This window comes from Symphalangus syndactylus, chromosome 2 (assembly GCF_028878055.3).
Source record: "Symphalangus syndactylus isolate Jambi chromosome 2, NHGRI_mSymSyn1-v2.1_pri, whole genome shotgun sequence".
In the NCBI taxonomy this organism is placed as follows: domain Eukaryota; kingdom Metazoa; phylum Chordata; class Mammalia; order Primates; family Hylobatidae; genus Symphalangus; species Symphalangus syndactylus.
The window spans coordinates 5,288,962-5,302,641 of record NC_072424.2 but is presented as its reverse complement, the minus strand read 5'-3'; the positions used below and the strand labels follow the sequence as shown (position 1 = coordinate 5,302,641).

Genomic DNA, 13,680 nt, shown 5'->3' with positions numbered 1-13,680 from the left:
AAAGTGGGCTCATTGAACAGAAGCAGGCCTCGGCCCCCTTTAGGGGTGTTTGGTGGGGCCCTGCACAGCCCCCAGTCAAAGAGAAATCACCTGGGCTGGCGCGGTGGCTCACGCCTGTAATCCCAGCCCTTTGGGAGGCCAAGTCAGGTAGATCACGAGGTGAGTTTGAGACCAGCCTGGCCAAGATGGTGAAAACCGTCTCTACTAAAAATACAAAAATTAACCAGGCACAGTGGCGGGCACTTGTAGTCCCAGCTACTCAGGAGGCTGAAGCAGGAGAATCACTTGAACCCAGGAGGCAGAGGGTGCAGGGGGCCAAGATTGCGCCAGTGCACTCCAGTCTGTGCAACAGAGCAAGACAGCTCAAAAAAAAAAAAAAAAAAGGTAAGTACCAGAAAAGCTGGCCTCCTCCCATTGCCTCTGCAGCCTGGCTGGGAGGTTCTGCCACCCCCACCTCGGAAAGGTTCCGTTCGTGCCCCGGAGTGGCGGTCAGCTTCTCAGGGGGCTCCTGGGTACTCCCCAAGGCAGGGTCTCAGCCGGGCGGGGCACGAGCACAGAGTGAGGCGGAGCCTTTGGCTCCCTGGATCCAGCCGCGCCTGCATCCGCTATTCTGCCGACGCTGTCTGTGAGTAACAGCATGCTGCTGCATGTCCACACAGCACAGCGAGGTGATACCTGCTTTGGTCTGTGCAGATTTAAAATCCTATGTTTAGGTGTCCTGGGAAGAGTGACTCAAAGGCCTGGAAGAGACTCCGCAGCAGGGCCGACCTCCACCGTTCCCTGGGGGCGGGGGGAGCAGCCGAGCTCGTTGGGCTAGGGGGCGTGGCTGCCCTTCCACGTGTGGCCTGCGGCCCTCCCAGCTGGAAGCACTCCACCCCTCTGCCTGCTGCCTGATCTTTCCCCTCCGACACCCAGGCTGCAGGCTGTGAGGGAGGTGGGAGGTGACTATCAGATGAGATCAGGGCTAGGCTTGGAGAGGAGGCACAGCCTGGGGAGGCAGCCCCTGATAACGGGCCTGGGGGCCTGTCAGCCAGCGCATTGCTCCATTTGCTAGGCTCATTGGTGATTATGGCTGCGGCCTTCGAAGACCTGGGCGTGGCCCTGCCGGCTGACGAGGACTCTGGCTGAAGGGTGGGGCCTTCCTGACTCCCGTTCAGGCCTCCTTTTAAGACAGCAGCCGACTGTCATTCTTTAAACCAGGCTGATGAGGGACGCCCTGTTCATTTTTCTTCAGTGGGAAGTCAAGACCACAGTCCCACCCTGGCCATTGTGGAGGCCTGGAAGTCGCGGGGCCCCCGCCCTCACAAGCCATCCCTCTGAGCTCTCCCAACACTGCCGGCCGGTCCCAGGCTCTGGACTTGTTCCGGCGACCCTGGTCACCAGACGGGTGGCCCCAGACCAGTGCCCAGCCCAGGCCCCCAACCAAGGCCCCAGGAGCCGTTTCATCCCCTTTATGTTTATGCATTTTTAACTAAGTTCCCACACTTGACTAATGTGATGTCCAACCACCGCGAACGAGAGGAGACCAGCACGACAGAGCTGCTTTGTCAAAATTTGTATTTATTGTCAAAACTTTACCACATCTAACACATTTAAATGAAATTAGCTCTACTGAAATTTCTGACCAGAAAATCAACTCATACCCATGATTACAAAAGTAATAAAGTTGTTAAGAAGTAACTGCCGGCCGGACGCGTGGCTCACGCCTGTAATCCCAGCACTTTGGGAGGCCGAGGGAGGTGGATCATGAGGTCAGGAGTTCAAGACCAGCCTGACTAACAAGGTGAAACCCTATCTCTACTAAAAATACAAAAATTAGCCGGGTGCGGTGGCGGGCGCCCGTTGTCTCAGCTACTTGGGAGGCTGAGACAGGAAAGTCGCTTAAACCCGGGAGATGGAGGTTGTAGTGAGCAGAGATCATGCCACTGCACTCCAGCCTGGGTGACAGAGCGAGACTCCATCTCAAAAAAAAAAGCAGCAAAAGCGCACAGACCCAGCGTGCACGCGTCTCCGCCACGCCTCCCGTCTGTGCGCCTGGATCCACCGCCACCCACTTGTGTAAAAAGTGGGCCCCACACGGTGCAGCTTCGTAGTCTGCAAAGAAAATGTCCAAAGAATGAGTTGTGGATCCTCCCAGCCAGAGCAAAGATCCCAGGCACCCCGCCCCACTTCCCCCGACCACCAGGCGGCTCCAGAGCCCAGGCCTGTCCCTCCCGCCGCCTCCTGTAATGCATCCACCCCATCTCCGGTCAGACTGGTCACAGCACCGCCCAGCTCCAGCCCTCCTCTCTGCATCCTGGGTCCCAGCTCCGGGGCTGCAGAGATCAACCCAGGGCAGAGGCCTGGACCACGTCCTCCTCAGACACTTCCAGAACCCACACAAAAGCACACATCCATGTTTTCCTTGTTCTAGAATATTTGGCCCCTTTCTGCCCCAAGGACACGGGGATCAAAGCCCCAGGTCTCCCGGGCCAAGGAGAGAGGAAGCAGGCGGAGTCCCAAGTCAAGAGGCAGGTGCTGCTGGGGCAGGTGCAGGTGCGCTGGTGCAGGTGCCACTGGGGAGGACCCGACCGCCCCGTTTTCCCATGCCCTATACCTCTTTAGGCCAGATCCTCAAAGAAGTATATGCATAGGAAAAAGGAACGGCGGGCGGCTCTGCAGAGGGCCGGCTCTTCAGCACCGGGAGGTGGCTGTCCTGGGGGAGGGTCCCATGCCGGGCAGCAGGAAGAAGTCGGGACTGAGGCCTGGTGGGCGCCGAGATCCTGTGGGAGTGAGGAGGGCAGAGCCAAGCCAGGGCCGAGTTCCCAGAGGCAGGCCTTGGGCCTCGTCTTACCTGTGGTCCAGCCTCCTGGGCGGCTGGTGCTGGGTAGCCCATGAGCCTCGTGAGCCTGGGAGGAGCGGTGGAGAACTCTGAGCCGGGAGTTCTGCTGCTGCCGAGCGAGCTCCACATTTATGCGCAGGGGAGACCTTGGCCGCCGCTGTCACATGCAGCCAGAGGGCTGCTCCGTGCCAAGGACCCCGTCCCACCCCCGCACCTGCCAGATTGGGGCACAAAGACCTGCTCTGAGAAGAGTGCTGAGCCAGGGCCCGGTGGGCGGGCGGGTGGGGGGCGAGGGCTGTGGGCCAGGGGCTGCTGGCCGGGAGCTGGGACGGGGCCAGCCTGTCCCCCCGCCTCCTCCAGCCCTTATCTCCCCACGCGCTTCTGCTTGCGTCAGGGGCCCAGAAAGCGCACGTGAGCAAGAATCGCTTGTCCAGGGAAGGAGCCATCTCTCCTCCCTCGGCCTGCCCAGCTCAGCAATAAGCAGTACCTTGGGCTGCACCTGCAGCCTCCTGGCTCACAGGGGCTCTCAGAACCCCCAGCCAGCGTGTCAACACTGTCCCGGCCACTGGGAACCAGACCCACCCCCAGGGCAGGTGGCCCTGCTTGACCTGGGGCGGCCTCCACAGCTGGGGCTCCCTAAGGATTCACGGCATCAGGTAGACACTGGTCCAGTGAGGCCCAGAGCCTTCCCCGGGCCACAGAGCCCGCGAGCATGTGGAGGGGGGCCAGGCTCTGCAGCCTTGGGGGCAAGAGTGCAGGGTCAGAGGGAGAGGGCCCCTCAGGGACAGCTGGCCAGACCCACAGCTGCCCACACAGAGCGAGACCACACAGGCAGGCAGACACCCTCTCTTAGGGCCAGGGAGCCCCTGGCAGAGGGCCCCAGGCAGGCAGCAGAACTCCTGCAGGTCTGGGGCTGCCCCTGTGTCCCAGGCTCAGGACACAAGGAAGAGGCCCAGAGGAGGCCAGGGGACGGGGCTTCCACAGGTGGCCAGGGGACAGGGCTTCTGAACCCCAGCCAGTGGCCTCTCCGCAGGACGTTGGCAAGTGGATGCTGGCGAAGGAACAAGGCTGAGGCCTCGGAGACCTCTGCGGTGACCACGTCCTCAGGGAGACTCAACGTTGCTAGGCAGGCCTGTGCGGGCGCCTGGCTCCAGCACCTGTGATCTGTAGGGCCAGAGTCTCAGAACTGACCCGACACAGCACCCACATGCAGCAGGGACACACAGAGACCCCCACAGACACACGTAGACACCCACAGACTCACATAGACACACACAGAGACACACACAGACACACACAGAGACACAGACATATAGACGGAGACACACTCAGACATGTAGACACACAGAGACACAGACGTACACAGAGGCACACACACAGACACAGACATGCACGCAATGGGCCCACACACCCCCCAGGTGCGGTGGGCCTTAGGGGTTGTACTCGAGAGTCTCCTGTCCCCTGAGTGGGGAGGGGCACAGGGGGGCATGAGGGGCCAGGTGGGGCTGCAAGACCGTCCAGCGCCCTCCTGATGGCCCCTGAGGTGGCCAGGACCCGCGTCTGGGGAAGGACGAGTGGGCCCTGCTGGGCAGGAGGAGCCATAGGGTCCATAGGGATGACGGACGATGACCCAGCCTTCTGCCAGGCCGCTCTGCAGACCCCCCACGGGAGCAGCCTCTGCCCCCGCCTTGTGCAAACCGTTGATCTGCACGCCAGGCCAAGCAGGTGATCGTCACGACCAGTGATGGCCACAGAGGGGTGGGGGTGAGCACATCAGTCGGTCACAAGCCCTCCTGGTGGGGACACGGGGCTGGGGACAGGCCCTGCTCAGGGCTGGGCCCCCACAATGAGGCCCAGAGTGGGCACAGGGGGGCTGCCGGGCTCCATCCACCTGCTGGCAGGCTGAGGGTTGCCTTCTGGGGGAGGAGGGAACGTGGAGCTCAGACACACGCATAATTCACACACTCAGGCTCACGCTCACTCCTGCAGGCACACGCACATCCACACACACACGCATGCACAATTCACACACTTACGCTCACCCTCACTCACACACGCCCATGGTCCCTCACCTCCATGAGGTCCGCGGATCCAAGGAAGGGTCCTTGGGGGGCTAGCAGGGGAGGGGGTCCCACTCCTCCAGACACCTAACACAGAGAGCCCCAGCATCACACTTCGGGGGCCTGGGCCCAAAAGGCCCCTGCAGAGCCCCCCATCCTGAGCCTCCACCCGGCATTAGCCCTCCCCGTTTCTCCCCATTTCTCCCCGTTTCTCCCCGTTTACAGCTGCCCGGCGAGGCTTCTGGGAAATACACGGTGCAGACCCTGACCTTGGGCTCCTGACCTCGGTTCTGCAAGAGGGAAGGAGGAGAGAGGCAGAGGGTCAGAGAGACAGAGATGGAGAGACCAACAGACACAGAGAGAGACACAGACAGAGACAGAGAGAGACAGACACAGAGAGAAACAGAGACAGAGAGAGACAGACAGACACAGAGAGAAACACAGACATAGAGGGACAGACAGACACAGAGAGAAACAGAGACAGAGGGACAGAGACAGAGACAGTGGGGAAACAGAGACCAAGAGACAGAGACAGTGGGGAGACAGAGAGAGACCAACAGACACAGAGAGACAAAGAGAGAGACACGGACAGAGACAGAGAGACACAGTGAGACCGAGAGACAAAGACACAGAGACAGAGAGACACACAAAGAGACAGACACAGAGACACAGAGACAGTGGGGAGACAGATAGGCAGAGACAGAGACACACACAGAGAGACACATACAGGGAGGCAGAGACAGCGGGGAAGCAGGGAGACAGAGACAGAGAGACACACAGAGACAGAGACAGCAGGGAGGCCTTGGGCTATTCTAGGCATCACCCAGTTCCTCACTTTGTTTCCCTAACTTTTTTCTGGATTATAAACCCACACCTGCTGATCAGGAAGCCCTTTAATCATCCACACGGGTTTAAAGTGGCATCCAGGGACCGGAGGGTCGGGCTGCACACAGGTGTGAGGACGGCCGCCCTCTGCCGCCTCTGCGGGTGGAGGAGCCCAGGGCCTGTCTTCCTGCTGGCCCCGTCGGCTGGAGCCTGGGAGCTGGGGTGACAACTGAGTGGGGGCCCAGACCCCCGCTCTGTTTCCCGCTAGGCGGCAAGGAGCCACGGAAGGCAGTGGGCCAGGCAGTGGGCAGAGGGCGGCTGTCCTCACACCTGTGTGCAGCCCAACCCTCCGGTCCCTGGATGCCGCTTTAAACCCGTGTGGATGATTAAAGTGCTTCCTGATCAGCAGGTGTGGGTTTATAATCCAGAAAAAAGTAGGAAAACAAAGTGAGGAACTGGGTGATGCCTAGAATTGCCCAGGTCCTCCCTGCTGTCTCTGTCTCTCTGTCTTGTGCTGTCTTGGGCTCGGGCTGCCGGGTGGAACTGGTCAGAGGGGCAGGCGGCCGAGGGACCAGGTGTCAGTGTCACCTGGCCATCCCGGCTACGAGTCCTAGAGGTCCTGAGACCCCTCAGGGGATTCTGTGAGGTGAAGGGAGGGACTCAGAGCAAACCCCAGCCCCTGAGGGCCGAGGACCCCCCCAGGTGGACCCCAGGCTTCCCGACAGGCGCACCCCACACACCTGCCCCGTCCCGAACTCCCTGTGGCTCGCCAGTGCTTTGAATGAAACCCAGCCTGTGAGCAGCAGCACAGGGCCCATGGGGGCAGCCCCACCTCACCCACTGGAGGCCGCACAGCCTGGCTCCCACCCATCCTGGGGACCTCCTGCCGGAGATTTGCAGAGCAGGAGTGGAAGGGCCTGAAAGCAGAGGACCCCCACCCTGGGCATCCTTCCCACCATCCCAGGGCCTCCTGCTGCACCGCCCACCCCAAGAAGGCCTCAGCAGTCCAGCCAGCACCAGCCGGGAACTGTGTCCTGGTCCTTCCCCCATCAGCAGGGGTCAGGATGGCCACCTGGGCAGGGGCCCCGCTGCGGGTCCAGACACTCCCTGGGCACCTCGGACCCCAACAGCAGCCCCTCCACACCAAACACACCGGCCACCCTCCCTCCCTCCACCAGAGACAGAAAGGATCTCTGTGGGTCTGGCAGACGTGCTTGGCACGGAGCTGGCGGTGATAACGCATGGCCTTCAGGCAGCTCCACTCCCTCTATTCCATTCCTTGTGCGGCCTGGTGGAGGGCGGGTGGCGGGGGTATCCCTGCAGCTGTCTCTGGCCAAAGGCAGCCCACGGTTAACCCTTGGTGGACTCTCCCTGCTGAAGTTTGCGAAGAGGGTGGCCTGCTCCTCCTTCATCGCACATGGAGACCTCAGCCACAACCTGAGGCTGGGCCCAACCCTGCCCCGCAGCCCATCCTGCCCTATCTCGCCCTGCACCCCACCATGCCCCGCTCTGTAGCCCGGCCTGCCCTGCCCCCCATCCCTCCCTGCACCCCAGCCCACCCTGCACCCCAGCCTGCCCTGCACCCCGCCCCACCCTGCACCCTGTCCTGCCCTGCACCCCATCCCTCCCTGCACCCCATCCCTCCCTGCACCCCATCCCTCCTTGCACCCCAGCCCGCCCTGCACCCCATCCCTCCCTGCACCCCATCCCTCCCTGCACCCCAGTCCGCCCTGCACCCCATCCCTCCTTGCACCCCATCCCTCCCTGCACCCCAGCCTGCCCTGACCCTGCCCCACCCTGCACCCCATCCTGCCCTGCACCCCATCCCTCCCTGCACCTCGTCCTGCCCTGCACCCTGTCCCTCTCTGCTCCTGACCCTGCCCTGCAGCCCCCACCCTGTAGGGCCAGTGTCCCGGGAGTCAGCACTTCCCTCAGGTTATATGCTGGCCCCACCAACACCTGAGTTGCAGGCCGGGCAATGTCAGTGGCTACCCCAGAGAAGCAGCCAAGGCCTAGAGCAAAGCTGACTGCTCCTGGCCTCAGTTTCCCCACCTGTCAAAGGAGGTGCTGGAAATAGAGTTCCCTCGGAGATGGGCAGAGTCTTACAAATGAAACCTGTGTCCACCGTGTGACCTGGCAACTCCTAAGCATTTGCAAAGAGGAATGAAATCATCCGTCCCCAGAAAGACTTCAATAAGAATGTTGTGGGCCGGGTGTGGTGGGTGGCTCACGCCTGTAATCCCAACACTTTGGGAGCCTGAGGCAGGATTGAGCCCAAGAGTTTGAGACCAGCCTGGGAAACATGGTGAGACCTTGTCTCTATAAAAAATTAAAAAATAAACTAGGTATGTGTGGTGGATGCACCTGTGGTCCCAGCTACTCGAGACGCTGAGGCGGGAGGATCACCTGACCCAGGAGTTCGAGGCTGCAGTGAGCTGCGATGGTGCCACTGCACTCCAGCCTGGGTGACAGAGCGAGACCCTGTCTCAAAAAAAAAAAAAAAAAGAAGGCTGGGCATGGTGTCTCACGCCTGTAATCCCAGCACTTTGGGAGGCTGAGGCGGGCAGATCACCTGAGGTCGGGAGTTCGAGACCAGCCTGACAGCCTGACCAACATAGAGAAACCCTGTCTCTACTAAAAATACAAAATTAGCCAGGCGTGGTAGTTGGCATCTGTAATCCCAGCTACTCAGGAGGCTGGGGCAGGAGATTCGCTTGAAACCGGGAGACAGAGGTTGCGGTGAGCCGGGATTGTGCCATTGCACTCCAGTCTGGGCAACAAGAGTGAAACTCCATATAAAAAAAAAAAAAAAAAGAAGAAAAAGAAGAGAAAGAGAAGGAGAAGGAGAAGGAGAAGGTCTTCAAACAGGAACCACTCCAAGTCCCCAAGTCCCCTTCATCCACAGAGAAATGGATAAAAAATCGTGACGACTGTACAAAAAAGAAGCAGATACACAGGTTCTCGGGCCTCCCCAGAGCAGGTCAAACCACATGGGGTGACAGGGCCCCCGGTAGAATGTTCCGTGGCCTGAGGAGCAGGTGGTTACACGCTGGGCGCATTTGCTAGAACCCTGGGCTTGTACGCTTGAGACTGTTCATTCCACAAAAAATAAATAAAATAGAAATAAAACTTGGGGCTGTGCGGCGGAGCCGTGGGGGTGCCCGCTCTGTAGTGGTCAGCTGACCCCAGGATGCCCTGGTCAGAATAACACGGGGCACAGGGTCAGATCTGCGTCTCAGAAGAACACTGACCATTTCTTAGGATAAATATGTCCCATGAAATATTTAGGACGCATTCACACTAAGTTTTCATTGTTTTGCTGAAATTTGAATTAACTGTGTGTCCTGAATTTTTACTTGCTACATCTGGTGGCCCCACACCAAGTTTATGGAGAGGACGTGAGCTTGGAGCAATGACCAGGACCCAGGTCAGTTCGTCTGTCTTTGGGGGCTCCCGGGATCCAGGTCAGACTGAGGACCTGAGGCGTGTTGGGGCTGCTCCAGATCATGTGTGGAGGGCAGTGCAGCTGGTGACCAGGCCCTGAGGCTTCTGAGGCCCTGGGCCCCCATGGAATGTCCCCTTGCAGGCCAGGCCCTGGAGTCTGTGTTCCAGGCCGGCTGTAGGGGAGACGGAGGGCTGGGCCTGCGCCCAGAGGCTGATCACTGTCTGGCCCCTGGCAGGGTCTGGGATGGTCTCAGGGGGCTGGTGGGCCAGGGGCTCAGCTGAGCCACCGTAGGCAGCCCCCAGCCCCGGTGGGAGAGGGAGGCAAAGAGTTAATCCCCGGCCCTGGGAGAGCCCTGCCCCAAGCTCAGGGCCGGCGTTTCAAGGATGCGTGTCTGTGACTCCCTCAGAGGAGATAATCACGGCTTCTTGATATTTTCTTTCTCTTCTCCTGTGCACACCCACATATCAGGAGCACTCGCTGGGCCATGAGAACTTTCTTCTGCCCTCCAAGGTCACGGCGGGCGGAAAGGGCCAAAGCCACTTTGTTCAGGAGCCTTTGTCCCCTGGGAGCGCCTGGCCAGGAGCTGGGGCCACCGGGCTGGACCCCCTATGTCTCACGTGCACACATGCCACCCAACACACACACCACACATGTACACACTACACATATATACACACCCCTCACCCCACAGGTACACACCACATATATATACACACCCCACACACCACACATGTACACACGACATATATACATACCCCACACACCACACCACATGTAGACACACACCACACACATACACACGTCACATGATGCGTACAGCACTACACACTCACTTGCACACACACTCACATGCACACACACTCACTTGCAGAGCCCACCCCTTTCTCTACCACCTGGGTCTGGACCCCACACTCAGCCCAGGTCCCAGCCCCGGGTCTCAGGCCCCTGTGCGGTCACTGCTGTCCACTCCCGGGGGCCGGGGGTCTTTCTCACTGAGGACAGGGCTGAGCTCCCCCAGGCTGAGGAGGGCTCTGCCACCTCCAACCCCCGCTTAGCGGCTGCAGCCCCTGCTCAATCTCCTTGGGTCCTTGGTGCCCTGAGCCGATGCTGGGGCTGACCCTCAGCAGCCCCAGTTAGGCTGGCCTCAGTTGGGTCTCTGTGTGTTCCTCTGGGAGCCACAAAAAGGCAGGTGAACTCGGCTCCACACTCCACACCCAGGTCCAGCTGCCGGCACCACTTGGTGGCCACCCAGGGCGAGGGTGGGATTACCCAGGATGCACAGCCCCTCTGTCCCGTGGTCCCGCCGCCCACCCTCCTTGACACCCCGCCACCCCTCCTTGGGCAGCCATGGGGAGCTGTCGGAGGGTGGAGTTCAGCACAGAAGGAGACGAAGACCCCCAGGGACAGATGGGGTGGGGACCACCCTGCCAGGGCACTCTGGCTTCTGGACACCCCCATCAACCCTCCCCGGTCACATGGCTCTGTTTTTCCTGGCGAGGGCGTCGCATGGATGGTGGGTGAGGCCCCCGCGCTGGGGTTCAGTGGTGCACACGATTCAGCCACATCCACAGCTATTTTTTTTTTTTTTTTTTTTTGAGACAGAGTCTCGCTCTGTCGCCCAGGCTGGAGTGCAGTGGCGCAGTCTCGGCTCACTGCAAGCTCCGCCTCCCGGGTTCATGACATTCTCCTGCCTCAGCCTCTCCGAGTAGCTGGGACTACAGGCGCCCGCCATCACGCCCGGCTAATTTTTTTTTTTGTATTTTTAGTAGAGACGGGGTTTCACCGTGGTCTCGATCTCCTGACCTTGTGATCCGCCCGCCTCGGCCTCCCAAAGTGCTGGGATTACAAGCGTGAGCCACCGCGCCCGGCCCACAGCTTTTCTTTATTTCAGGGTCTCACTGTGGCCCAGGCTGGAGTACAGGGGTACAATCTCGACTCACTGCAGCCTCCACCTCCCAGGCTCAAGCGATCCTCCCACCTCAGCCTCCCAAGTAGAGGGGACTACAGGCACCACGCCGGGCCAAGTTTTGTATTTTTTGTAGAGACGGGATTTTGCCGTGTTGCCCAGGCTGGTCTTGAACTCCTGAGCTCAGGTGATCCGCCCGCCTCAGCCTCTCGAAGTGCTGGGCTTACAGGCGTGAGCCACCGCGCCTGGCCTTCAGTGGTTCTTTGAGGAAGTTATATGTGTATTTTAAACATATGTGTCCTTCTCAGAGTCTGTGAGAAGCGCGGATACAACTGTAAACAGATTCCAGAAACACGGGGAGCAGCAGGGCTTTGCAGCCGCCTCTCTCCAGCAAGCTTTGAACAGCCATCGTTTTCATTTATTCCTGCTTGTAAAACGATACATTGTTATGATGGAGAAATGTGAGCACTGCAGAAAAGAAATAAGTTTTGCCACCAAAGGCAATCACTGTGGATCATGCCAGTTCCTGTCCAGCCCGGTTCCTGCACACCTGTGGGGTGCTCTGAGCCTGGACTCCCCATGCGAGCTCCTCGTCCAGACGTGCTCAGGGTGGCCTCTGCCCTGCTTACTCCTTTGTGCTTTCATTGCTAATAATTTCAGTCAGTTGTGTCTGCTCTGCTAATTTACTATTTGAAGTTATTTTACAGCTTGATCTAAAGAAGCTGGCCAGGCACTGTGGCTCACACCTGTAATCCCAGCACTGTGGGAGGCAGAAGCAGGAGGATCGCTTGAGCCCAGAAGTTCAAGACCAGCCTGGGCAACACAGTGAGACGCCATTGCTACAAAAAATGAAAAGAATTACGCAAGGCGCAGTGGCTGACGCCTGTAATCCCAACACTTTGGGAGGCTAAGGTGGGCGAATCACCTGAGGTCAGGAGTTTGAGAGCAGCCTGGCCAATATGGTGAAACCCCGTCTCTACTAAAATACAAAAATTAGCTGGGCGTGGTGGCACGTGCCGGTGGCCCCAGCTGCTCCGGAGGCTGAGATGGGAGAATGGCTCCAGCTGCAATGAGCTGCTCTCCAGCCTGGGCAACAGAGCCAGATCTGTCTCAAAAATAAAAAACAAAAAACAGAAGCTTTAAGAGATTTTTAAATTCATTTTTACTTTTTTTCTCCTTCATCTACCCAAGATCGTACTTTGTGTGGTGGGTTTTTGAAGTAAATTTCATGACAGCACATCATTCAGCAGTGAGTTTCGGACCATCTGTTCCCATTTTTACAACTTTTGTGCACCCTAGGGTGTTTTCCCCTTAAAATTGTTGTTATATTTCACACATGCAAAAATAAACGCCAGGTGATGTGAGGGGCACCCAATCCACCTTCCCGCTGAGAAACGTGCTGGCCGCCCCCAAGGGGAGCCCTCATCCTGCGGGTTCCTCCCGAGTCCTGGAATTCTAAAATGCGCTCCTTCCGGGAGGCCTGGGACTCTTCCTGCCAGCTCCACCTGGGAAAGCTCCTCTCCACCTCCCCTGCTCCCTCCGGGCCTCTCACGGCTCCCCCCGCCCCTCCTCTGCCCTGGGGCCTGTGCCGCAGCCCCGACAGTTCCTCCTAATTTCCTGACACTCCCCACTCCCTGGCAGGACATTTTACTCCTTGCTCTCCTTCCCACTGGAGGGCGCGCGCTTTCTAGCTGGCCGCGTGGGCAGGGAGAGGACCAGGTGCAGGCGGGCGCCGGAGGACAGGACGTAGAAGTCAAGCGGCATCTTGGCCGTCCAAGGTCCCAGCACGGGCGCTCAGAACCCCTGAGCCCAGGGAGCTCCCACGGGTCTCATTCTCCTCTGGGGTCTTTGCTGGCCGAGGGCAAGGCCGGGTGAGGAGGGAGAGAAGCAGCTCCTCCCCACCACACACCCAGAGCTGGGAGGGGCCAGGATTTAGCACCCTCTGGGGTGGGCACGGCAGACGCTGCAGGGACCTGGCGCTGAGGTCCTGGCTCCCACTCCAGCATTGCCTGGTGGCTTCTCCCCAGTTGGGTACCATGCACAGGGGTTGTGGTGCCTCCCAAGGGCCAGCCCCACCCTGACAACGTCTCCTCCAGCCAGGATGGGGTCCACACTCCATCAACAGGGTTCCTGGCTTCAACACCCTCCACCAACCTCACGCCGCCAGGGCCCTGGTCATCTTGGGGACCCTGCAGAGGGCCTCCGGGGCCTGTCTTCCGGCGGGTGAGCCAGCCCTGCCTGTGGGTGTCTGGGGTGTGGCCTCCGGGCACCAAGCACCCGCTGGCTCCTGATACCTGCCTTTCTGGCTCCTGATACCTGCCTTTCTGGCTCTGGTGTCTCTGGCCTGGCGCCTGCTTCTGAGTCCCTGGAGAGAGCAGGTTCCTCGCAAGTGGCAGGCAGCCCTGTTTGTGTGTGCATGAGCGTGTGGGGGCACCTGGAGCTGAGCGGTGGCCTGTGCTGTCACCACCCGGGGTGGCAGGGCAGGGTCTGGCGCTGCCACAGCTCCTGACGGAAGCTGCCTGGGCCTGGGTTGGCTCTCGGGCTTCTCGGCCAGGCCCTTCCCCAGCACTTCCTGCCCAGCCCCAGCTGCAGGGCCTGCTGAAATCTGTGCTGTGGGAGCCCT

At 59.7% G+C, this 13,680-nt stretch overlaps 1 long non-coding RNA gene across 1 annotated transcript; it reads right to left on the bottom strand.

Annotated features, from left to right (window-relative positions):
• Positions 1-1,540: 1,540 nt before the first annotated feature.
• On the bottom strand, positions 1,541-2,921 carry LOC129464054 (uncharacterized). Its single transcript, XR_008651411.2, has 2 exons — positions 2,834-2,921; positions 1,541-2,762 (listed from the first exon to the last, which is right to left on the bottom strand). It is a non-coding gene; the product is annotated as an uncharacterized lncRNA (long non-coding RNA).
• Positions 2,922-13,680: the final 10,759 nt, after the last annotated feature.